Source organism: Hordeum vulgare, chromosome 3H (assembly GCF_904849725.1).
Source record: "Hordeum vulgare subsp. vulgare chromosome 3H, MorexV3_pseudomolecules_assembly, whole genome shotgun sequence".
Lineage (NCBI taxonomy): Eukaryota > Viridiplantae > Streptophyta > Magnoliopsida > Poales > Poaceae > Hordeum > Hordeum vulgare.
Genome location: NC_058520.1, coordinates 19,683,907 through 19,696,299, shown reverse-complemented (window position 1 = coordinate 19,696,299; position 12,393 = coordinate 19,683,907).

Here is a 12,393-nt window from a genome sequence, read left to right as displayed (position 1 = left end):
AGACGGCAAAGGGGTGGGTGGGGCCGGGGTGGGATGGGGAGAGAGGAGGGGTGGGGTGGGATTGCTTTGCCGTCTGCCATCCCTACCTTTGCCGTCTGTTGACAGACGACAAAGAGGTGGCTGATGGCAAATATGTATTTTGCCATCAGCCTCCTCTTTACCGTCTGTTTTTTGCCAACACACGGTAAAGAGGTTCTTCGCCGTCTGCTGGCTGATGGCAAAGATTTGGCAGACGACAAATATAGGAATTCCAGTAGTGAATATAAAAAAATGAATAATTCTAAAGGAGTTGGTGGCAAAGAATGACAAATGTTTTAAGTGCTTGCCAAGTTTCATCAGCGAACAACATTCATGGAAGTCGTGACAAGTGTCTCGCTACATCTGTAGATAATCATGGCAGACGCTATCACCCTAAGAAGAATCCTAACCCTGTGATCAATCCTATTAATACAGTTGCCAAATATATTAGCAAGGAGGGTACATGCTAGAAGCAATTTGGATGACTAGCCATATAGAACGAGCTAATTTACATTAGTAGAACAAATGTTTTACTATCTCATCATACGAAAAAACACACATTAAATACTTTGATGCCGATTCATCTTAATAAGCTTATCTTTAGCAATTACCATTATAACTTTTTGGGAGGAAATTGCAACCGCCTATGCTTATTTACGGTATCATTATGGCAACAAACGAACATTAGTTCTAGCTTGAGAATCCCTTGAAACATCATGAAATTGAAGCCCTTAGACCAACCGTCGTGAATCCTCACGATGTAGCAGGGAAAAGCCTCTAAAACATGTCGCCACGGAACAGGTCGCCAATTCAATCGAATCAGGCATTCCAAATGGAAGTCAGTGCAGGAGCTAGGATTCTCGTAATTAGATGCACTAGTCGTCAACCCGTGCACATGCACGGGCTAGCTATTTAGAATACATAAACATATACAGTTATAATAGTTCTTGTGTTTTCAATTGAATTTGACGAACATATAAAATGAGTCTCCGTCGTGTCTCCATATAAGTATCTATCTGAATACTGTTGGTTTCCTTCTCCCATTAAAGCAATCATATCCCAAATGAACATGCATCGGCTCAAATCAATAGTAGAAACAATGAAGAACGATGCTACGCACAAAGAGAAGAAAAATGTCATTATGAAAGGAACACATCGTATACAAATTTGTCAAAAATAACACGTTGTTGTATTCATAAGTATACACACGGAGAAATAATCAGTATTTTATTTCTAATTTTGCATTGCATGGTGTTAAGAATGAATTAGAGGTTGGTATAAAATTACAACTGAACAATTTTCTTATATTGTTCATTCACAATGCTTTCTCGCCAAGTTTGCAACAATTAGTCAATACAAAGACGTGTACAATATAAAAACATTAGGGAACTACATGCTTTGAGTAGTTAGAATCAGAGACGGAGCCAACATTCATGCATAGAGGGGGCACGTTTGTTCATAGAGGGGGCAAAGTTCATATGAAGTGGAATTTTTTGACTGCAACAATCACAGTCATAGTATAAAAATCAGTTTGTTAGGGGGGGTCTAGCCCCCCCCCCTCGCCCCCCCCCCTAAATTCGTCCCTGGTTAGAATACCTTGCATGCATGTCTGGTCGATGCATATGGATCTTACACATATTAGTCTAGCTGTTTGACAACATTCACACATTTTTACTTGATTATTTTCACGTCATATGAAGATTATTTTATAGATAAGTAAAATACTATGTATTCGTCTGCATTATATTTCTTACCATTCATTAACACACATATCTAAGTTACCTTCATTTTTCCATAAAAAAGGTTCCTCCATTTAACCAGAAATTTCATTAATCTATTTGGTCTGAGGATCTGATTAGTTATCCGAGGACGAAATTTCATTAGTTTATTTGGTTCGAGTTCAGTAGAAAACCCATTATCTCATGGTAATGAAGAACCTAAATGAACTATCAAGATATTCCTTTCATACGAACAAATTAGCCGAACTATAATAATATGCTAAAGCTTGAACATAATTCTCTAAGGGGAAATTCATTTCCTTCATGTAACAATCTCTCATGTCAAATATTAATAGTAAGAAACTCCACATATTTTTTTAAAGATCCTTCAATGAATTCAATTTTAGTGTTTGGTTATACAAAGTCACTTTGAGCATCATTATAACTAATAAAGCCTCTAAACTCACACAAATAGGATTATAAATTGGGAACCAATAGATAATACTACAATAACAAAATCCAAATTAGTATGTTGCACTGGGTGAACTAATTGACTTATGAAGAATAATGCATATAACAACAGAAAACTAGCATTTCACACATGTTAATGGAAGATATAAAAATATTCTATTGTCACATACGCATAGTCAACGATTGCACATGTTGTGGCCTTTAATTGAGTTAGTTGTTAGCTGTTATTGATGATACTAAGAATTTGGTACATATATTATTGGCTGACCAAATATTCATAGGAGTAAAGTGGAGAAGGAAAAGACTTATAATTATATTATATATATATATATATATATATATATATATATATATATATATATATATATATATATATAGTTTGGTCATCCTTTTGTCATCCTTGAAATTACAATTTTGAAGTATATAAACGTCATACCAAATACCAACTTCATGAATTATCACATATTTACTCAGAACTGAAATACTGAGAGTAAACCAAAAGTCAAAAGCAACATGTCAGGGTTGTTTAGACAGGTACTGAAAAATAAGCATTACAGAATTAATACATGCCATTAAAGATTTTGATTTTTAGGCTGCTGTTGAGAAGTAGGTATCGGAGCATTGAACCTTGGGTTAGCTATTTGTTCCTAATGCCAGCACACATGGTCGATACCTTCCTTATTTGACCCCATGGCCAAGAACTTGAGCAATAACATGTACACCACTGACCACTATGCAGTGTTAATGATGAGTAGATGCAGATACTCACGTACATGTCCAATAGTTAAAGGCAATGCAGTCTTTTCTGGAATACTTCAATCCACACATCCAGCAGCGAGTTTTTTTTAGCTGAGCAGCGAGCTTTTGTCACCAGCACTGCTTGCAGTGAGAAAAGAAAGGATAACTGAAATTCAGTAAAGAAGTTTGGTGCTGAAAGAGCACTACTCGATGGATGAAAAATATAAATAGATCTGATCATGTAGACTCGTTATGCATGGCCCTTCATGTCATCTTTTTCGATGCACCGACACATTACCCTTTTTTTTCACGGAAGACGCCTCAACGGAAGATGTGCATCAGCCTCGCCGTCAAAGGAAGATTGATTCACCAGGATTGGTGGCGTGGGTGAGTCACAAAACTGGGTCACGCTTGTTTCGGCCTTCGTCACCACGATCAGCATGTACCTTGGCTGCACCAACTCAAGCAGAAGCGGCTCCAACTTGTTTTGCACCTGTCAATTAGTGCCCGGCAGATCAATCCCAGTCTACAATATAGTTGGCTTGCCATGCGGAAGGATCGTCGCCTAGACAGAGCAGAAGCCTTATTGGTTGGAAGGGACGGTGCGCTTGATGACCGGCTTGGGATGATCCAGTTGACGTTGCATTGCTGCATGCTAGGGTTGCCGGTTGTAACCATGGGAGGCGGCGTCTAAGCAAAAGACCTAGATGAGATGACCACGGGATTTTTTTTGAGTGGGAACATGTTGGACTACAGCTTTTGTATACCTTCGGGACTCTAACTACAACCACATGTTTGATCTGGTCATGATCAATTTGTTATTTGTTTGCCTAACGTACCAAATTTGCAGGGGAGAATTGTATGGTTAATCTGCACCGTTATAATTCGGTCTCACGAGATTAACGGTTCATATTTTCTAATTAACATGGAAATTTGTTGAGAGTCTCAAATGTCTCAAATTAGTATAAGTATTGATTGATTGATTGATATTGATGATTGATTGATTGATTGATATGTTGGCGGTTGAGTTTTTCTGGGATGGTGAAGCCTTCCGAAGCATGTCACCAAAGCTGATTCCATCGAAAGAGGGGTTGTGACCGGAAGTCGGGCCATAGTTAGGGCTCCTTCCTCTTCTGTGGAAGCTGGTGTTATGTATTCTTTTTGAGGATGGAGGAAATGACGAATAGATGAACGGAGGATCGGAGAATCGAAATGATTTATTTAGAAGAACGATTGTTGATATGTGTGAAGAAGGAGCCTGACACTTTCTTGCTTTCCTGCTCATTTTGTTGGGCTATCAAGCTTCAAGAATTGGTTGAGATATAATGAGGCTCAGGCCCGACAGTAACGCAGTCCATCCAAGTGACGAAGAACACAGCGCAATATTAACCCAGATGTATGGATTTTTGTAATAAATATATGAAGAACTGAGAAAGCTCCCTGCTTTTATTATTATTAGTTAAATATAAATACATATTGCACAGTTTAATCCAATATAAATTTCTTGACACAACCCGCACCCCTTTGCACACACGAGGGCGCGCACAAACCTAAACGTGAAATAAATCAAAAAATTGCGATTATTCATGTCAAGTGTAGGACTGGAATCTGAATGGACCACCAGAGAGGATGCTCCGCTTGCAAAAATTTACCTATGTTGGGAAAGAAAAATCGTGTCGCTTTACCAAATAAAGAACACCCTCATGGTTTCCAGCTGGATCATTAGTATGTCGGCTAGTTGGACTCTCACGAAATGAATGCGGTGGGGCATTTTGCACATGTCGGCAATGCAACTTGGCATCTGAGATCTACCTATATATGGGCATGGCGATTCAGATATATATGTCACTCGATCTGGTCGATTGATATTAAAGCTAGCCATCGTACGTCCTATCCACTTCCGGCGGATTGGACGGCGAAGTTAAGCAGCCATGGCCGTGGTGGTCATCCCACAAGAATCTACACGTATCCCGGTTGAGGAGTGGAAGCAAGCAGCAAGAGAGCTCAAAGCTGACCGCCGCGACATGGAATCTATGTTCCACAGGTTCCCTGTAAGCCTAATGGATTTGGGAAAGAGGTATACAGACCCGCTGGTGGTGGCAATCGGCCCTTACCACCACGGCAAGGCCGAGCTCATCGAGATGGAGAAGCTAAAGGGCGCGGCCGCCCACCGCTTCATCAAGGACTCAGGCCGCTCGCCCGAGGAGATCCACAAGGCGGTGTTCGACATCGCCCAGCAGTTCCGCCGCTTCTACGTTGGTGTCAGCGTTGAGGTGGCACGTATGACTGCCGATGAGTTCGCGACTATGATGCTCCTTGACGCTTGTTTCTTGCTGCAGTACGCGCGAGTAATGGATGCCGATTCACAGCATCCGACAGATGCGTCCTTGCAGCATGTGTTCATGTCCAACCGAGTTTGCATCGAGAACGACATCATGCTGCTGGAGAACCAGATCCCCTGGTCCATGGTGCAAGAACTCAACGGGCTCACTGGTGCACCTGCTCCATTGGCCAAGTTCATCTCTACCATGGAAAGCACCTTCAAGATCAATGGGCATCGGCAGAGCGCTGAACCATTTTTGCAATACAGCGGCGGTCATGGGCTGCATCTCCTGGCCCTCTTCCGGCTGGAAAAAATCGGGCGCAACAGAACAGGTGGAGTGCCTGAATCCTCGTCGACGGCCATAACTGCTAGTGCCACCGAGCTAGCCAAGATGGCCATCAAACTTAAGCCCTGCGGCACGCCAGATTTCATGGACATGGGCATCTGGACAGGAAAGCTCTCCGGCAACCTCCACCTGGCGCCGCTGTTCCTCGACGAGACTAGGGCGTGCTGGCTCGTCAACATGGCCGCTCTCGAAGTCTGCACAGCCTCCAATGAGAGGGAGGATGACATAATGAAGAAGAAGACCGCCGTGTGTTCGTACCTCGCACTCTTTGCGATGCTGGTGAACCGGGAGGAGGACGTGCAAGAGCTGCGTACGAAGCGGTTGGTGCAAGCAAACCTCACCGACAAGGAGACGTTAGATTTCTTCAAGAGCATTGTGAAGCACATGGACGGCGGACGGCTCTACACCGGCATCATGGGCGAGATTAGCCGCTACAAGTGGAGGAAGAAGAGGTGGATCAAGGTCCACGGCTTCATCAAAGACAACAAAAAAACCATCATCGCCGTGTTGTCCATCATTGCCGTTCTTGTTGGTATCTTCAAAACGCTCCTCTCCATAAAGACACACCAGTAATAAATAACACACGCGCCATGTTTGCCATCCATATCATCGATACAAATTTTGTATGTCCAGATGCTTGCCCTTGCAACGCTTGCTGTAATGAACATCTGTATTGTTTTTTGAGCTTCTTACTTAGTCGGTTGTTTAATTAATTAGTTTTAATCTTCTGAATATTTTGCGAAATTGTTGGTTGTGACATTTGTATTGATGTCTCAGCATACTACTTCAGAGGACACTTATTTTGGGACGGAGGGCATATTTTATTCCACATGATGCACTTGAACTTGTTGTATGGATGTGGTATATGGTTGCTTTATTTCTATAATTCGGCGAAAGTCGATTTTGAGATGTCGTGGCGTCTTCAATTCGTCATTAATAATGATCAAATCTGGGGCCTAGGTAGTGGGCCCTCTCCTTGAATATGAAATTATCACTCCATTTTTTTCAGCCAAATTACCACTACATTTTCTTCAACCAAATTATCACTCCATATGCATCCAAACTAATAATTGGATGATACACTTGCAGGGTCCACTCATCCATGCATGTCGTGTCCAACTTGTATCCACCATGCTTAAATGGCATACAAAGTGGTTGCTAGAATGCGTCAAGAGAAAATAATGAGAGGGATATAGATGCATAAGACACCTCACGCAGACTCTGATCTTTTGGACATGGTTCCAGTCGCCCCATCTAGACAAGTTCTTTGAGATTTACAAATAATATACTGGGCGAATGAATACAAAAGAGATACAAATTGTACATGATGTCAATCAGACTAGGTATAGAAGGCTACCTGGTTCCTAAAACCATTGATGTAGCACATGGATCACAACAACTAATTCTCTTTCAGTAGGAAGCACTAAATAATTGTTAGACATTACACGATGTCTACATCATGCAGTAGAAGCATCATTTTGTAAAGTTCATTTTGATGTCTTTAGTCTGTGCGAAATCATGGATATTAGTTTCTTGTTAAGATCCAAAGTATATCTGTGAAGCAGAGATCAAAGTTGAATTCGTGGAAAAAATTCATATACCTAATGATTATATTATGGTGATGTCTCGATATTCTATAAGCAATATATTGCTTTTAAAAAATTGAAATCAGATGGCATGGTGGATTTGCATAATTGTATATTAATAGAATTAAAGTTAATGGGGACATGCATGATGGCGTGGTGAGTTGGCATGGTTGCGTTAAGACAATTGAGTTACAGGCGATCAACTATCACTACAAGAACATCAAAAGTTTTCATGTATCTCGATGTAGGCCAAGCATAAATTCATGGGTAATCGGATTATAAGTCTGTACGCCGAATGTCAAAAGCCAAAAAGATGACAACAAAATTTACCTCGGCTTATATAAGGTGGTAAGCCGAGCTTAAAAAAACATGCTCGTCTTACAGGAAACGTTCAACATATAACATACTCCCTACGTCCCAAAATTCTTTTCTCAGGTTTGCTTATAAATGGATGAATCTGAATACTAAAACCTGACTAGATACATTTATATATAAACAAATCTAAGACAAATTTTTTGGGACGGAGGGAGTACATAGGGTATGACTTACATACCTATCTCACCAAAGGTTGCCACACGTGGCCATCACGAAGGTGGTTTAAGGCTCTGTGACGGTGTTGTCTATAAGTTGTGTGTATCTACACGACCCTTGCCTTATATAAAATGTAACTTGAGTTCTCAATAAGTGACACTCGGCTTATATTTTGAATATTTTTGTAAAACTATTTGCAAAATTTGAAGGTGTTTGAACATTTGAGCAGCTCGTATAAAAAAACAACGTCTGCTAAAATAGTGTTCTTTTGCAAAGTTTCTCTTTGCACGAGCTTATCATATGCCCAAATAGCACACAAATTACAAACACCTTTCGCACATGAGCATCTTGGAGGCCTAACATTTCATTTTTTAATTGTTTTAATTTTTAATGCACTGTTCCTTTACTGTTTTTCGTTTTATTTTTTTCATGCACCTTGTGCACATGAACATTAGTCAGTGCATGAAAGAAACAACTCAATGAATGACTCACTAAAAGATACCAGTACATGAGAGCAGCAATTTTGCACCAGGCTCATATTGGGTTGCATTAGCATGCACAGAAGTCAGGTCAATGAGCAAATCAATGACGAGAGATTATCACATATGATGGATTGTATGCTGGATTTTGAGTCATGGAGAATTGCGTGCCGCCCAACTCTAGTTGTTGGATATATAGTAGGATTGGGGATGAGCAGAGCTGATGGAGGGCCTCGGCTCACCAGAGCCAATCTTGTTTGGGTCAGCAAAATTTATCTGAATAAGCAGGAATCGGAAGCTTGGCTTGGACCGATTGCAAACTAAAGTCTGATCATGACCTGAGTTAGTTGAAGACATCTGGAGACGTCATTGGCACATAGAACTCAAATTTTAGGCAAATAGCTGCTCTGATGCGAGTACAGACAATATTAATATATAAACAAATTTCTTTGTTGTTGTCTTTGAGGTTGATATTCGGCATAAACTCAAAACACCAGCTACCATAAGTTCCTCATCGTCCTACCAGGATCTACCATCATAAAGTGATCACTCGATATGTTCAGTCATGCTCTCATGCCCTAAGTGGGTTGGTGCACCATTGTGGAAAATAATAACGAGTGTGTCATATATACATGCCACACTCTACTCAACAGATAAAACTTGTTTTTCTCCCAATTGCCAGAGCACAATATGCCGATGAGGAGTGCTAGCTAGCTCGTGGTGTCCCAACCAACCATCTTGTAGACATAGTGTTGCAGTTTCACATGTGGAGGAAATTGGATGACATGGATCACAAAGTTGTGTCGGGCTAGGGCAATGGGGAGTGCTAGCTATCGTACGTCTATATTCGTGCAGTTTGGGCCAATTTGATGACGTGCAGCGTCGGGCTAGGGCAATGGGGGTGTCGAGGGCATCTCTTCACCTTGTCGTTGTTCGTTCCACATAAGGTCCAATTGGTGTCTCTCCATGTTGATCTGTTAGAGTGGAAGGGTTGCATGGTCTTCAAGCTGCATTTGTGCCCTAGCTTCTATATTTTTGCTTGTAGTTTTGTTGAAGCTTATTAGTTATTTGAACAAAAGTTTGAATATCTTAGTTGTTTTGTTTGACTATATGTAAGTTGTTGCTTGATGTAATCTTCATGTGTCAATTTTGTTTGTCGAAAAGGAGTAATACCCCGGCCTCTTTATCAAAACGATGCATGCCTTCATATTATTAATGAAAAGTCCAACAAAAGTGTGCAGTGTAATATAAAGTGTCATCAAGAGATAAAAAGAAAGAGATATCGTGAAGCCACATCCGGCTAACCATAGAACTAGATGTCTAGCCACATATTTTATTGTTGGACCATCATCCAAACTGATTGTAGGTATTGTCGTGCTAGCTTCTTCCATATGTTGCACCCATAAGTCATACGCTCCTTAGGTTTCACATAGCTGAGTAACGACCATGTACAGATCAAGCCCGTTGTTTTGTAGATAACCTGCAGAAAATTTATGATATTATGCTTGTTATAAATGACGTCATTCGGAAAATTTCATACGTCCTAAAGTAATACACATACTCGAACTCGAATATGTGCCGCTAAAGTAGGCTCTATCCTATTTAGCCAAATCCCAAAAAGGATGTCAATGTTATGACGAGGACATATGTTAAAAAATACCTACATCGCACGCCAGAGTAGGCTGGCCTAAGGACAGATGATAGACAAATGTTCGATTGGTTCACCCCTATCGCAAAAACAATACCGTTTACTATCCCACTAGCAAAAGGGCCCGTGTGTTGCAACGAAAAAAAATATGACATATACTTTTCATTTACAAAAAGTGATCTATAATTTGAGTATTTGTAGGTACGACCAAAACAAAGATGATCTTAGCCTACAAAAACGTAGTTCAAGATTTCACATGTCTTTTATTTTAATACGGCTTGCATGTAGATTTAATATGTACAAAGAAACGGCCAAGTGATCTTCAATTTCGTCCCTAATCATGATTTTGCTGAGATCTTCATCCAACAATCCAAATTAGTATCGGTATGAAAGAAAGACGGGTAATGCATTATTGATTAAGATTGCATCCTAGATAATATATTTTAAGTTTTTTACAGGTAAATTAACATCATATTCAGATTCTACATATTTTTCTAATTAAAATTCATATATAACATGTTAAATTTGGAGTTAGGGTTTAGAAGATATGAGTATTTTAAAAAACATTTAATATGTATTACGTATTTAATATCAAAACATCAGGATTTTTTCTATAAAATAACATGACGGACTAAGAATATCTATTTCCTTTATATAATTTTTTATAGCAAACATGCCCGTGCGTTGCAACGGAAAACAAATCACCCCCTTATACATATTGGATGATATTTGTAAATTCTTTGACAATAAACAACATGATAAATAGTGTTACATAAAAATGTAATGACTGCATGAGTTTTTGTGAGAGCATTAAACTGTTATATCTACTCAAGTTAAATAGGACAAGAAACATGTGTAATAGGCATTTCCAAAATAACCAATATAGAGAAGGTATTAATTAATATTGCACAATAAGCTTTATTGTGAAAAGTAACATGCAAAATAATAGCATATTTGAAATCTTCACTTTTTTCTGAGCGATTTTCATATATAACATGTTAGATTTGAAGTTAGGATTTAAATGATATGAATGTTTTAAAAGCATTTGAATTTACACAAAAGATAAAGCAATAGGAAAGGAAAAACAGGAAAGTAACATGCAAAATAATAGCATAGTTGAAATCTTCACTTTTTTCTGAGCGATTTTCATATATAACATGTTAGATTTGAAGTTAGGATTTAAATGATATGAATGTTTGAAAAGCATTTGAATTTACACAAAAAATAAAGCAATAGGAAAGGAAAAACAGGAAAGTAAAATGCAAAATAATAGCATATTTGAAATCTTCACTTTTTTCTGAGCGATTTTCATATATAACATGTTAGATTTGGAGTTAGGATTTAAAAGATATGAATGTTTTAAAAGCATTTAAATTTACACAAAAAATGAAGCAATAGGAAAGGAAAAACACAGCGATGCTGGAGTTGAACTCAGGTCTGCTAGTGGTGCAGCAAACTCTCGGTGCGTCTGCCACTCGGCTACATACATGAATGTGCTGAAACAGATGTAGAACTTTATATATACCAGACTAAACGAACCGTTTTTTCGTTTTTTCCACTTAAAAAGGGAGTGCGGGTTGAATACACAAAATGTCACGGACTTTTTTTGCAAAACCGCCATGACAGACGGCAGAAGCGCTGCGCGCTTTATTATTAGGGGAGATTTGTCTCGTACCAGGACCTTCTGAACTGGATGTTTCAGGGAACCGAGTCTAGAATTGTACTAACGAAAACCACTTTTCCTTGTATAATATGTTAAAGGTTTGTATACTGCATGGCCAGGGACGTGCCCCCCCATATGTCTTCAAAATGTCTATAGTTTTTAATTATTTCATTTTATTATTTTATTAATTTGATATACTTTAGACGCTATTTTATAGAATTTTTGTAAACTAATAACCTATGAACCTAGTGCCTAGTGACTATCCCTGTTTTTGTTTATTTTCTTGTTTCGTGGCAAAATTATACCAAACAAAGTCCAAACGAAACAAAACACTATAATGGGCTCCGTGTGAGCTTGTGAGCCCCTCGTGGATCTTGTGCATCGTCTCTTTGTCCTATAAGTTGAATATAGTTCAGAAACCCTAAATGAGTCCCGAAACAATTTTTCCGCCACTGCAATTCTCTATTCCGTCGCAATCACATGTGGAGGCCTCCGTCGGTACTCTGCTGGAGTGGGAATAGATCACGGTGGCCATCTTCTTCAATGTTGCTACCTCGATGATGATGAGGGAGTGGTTCACTACAGACCTATGGGCCCATAGTTATTAGCTAGATGTCTCTCTCTCTCTCACTAGTAGAAAAATGCCCATTTGTCCCGGTTCCAGAGGCCCATTAGCCCCGGTTCTTGAACCGGGACTAAAGGCCCAAACCTTTCGTCTCAGTTGTCTTATGAACTGGGCCCAAAGAAGCTCCACGTGGCCGCTGCGGGGAGCCCAGGCAGGAGGAACTTTAGTCCCTGTTGGTCACACCAACCGGGAGCAAATTGCATCCACGCGTCAACATCTGGCCGGAGTTGGTTTTTTTTGCTTTTTT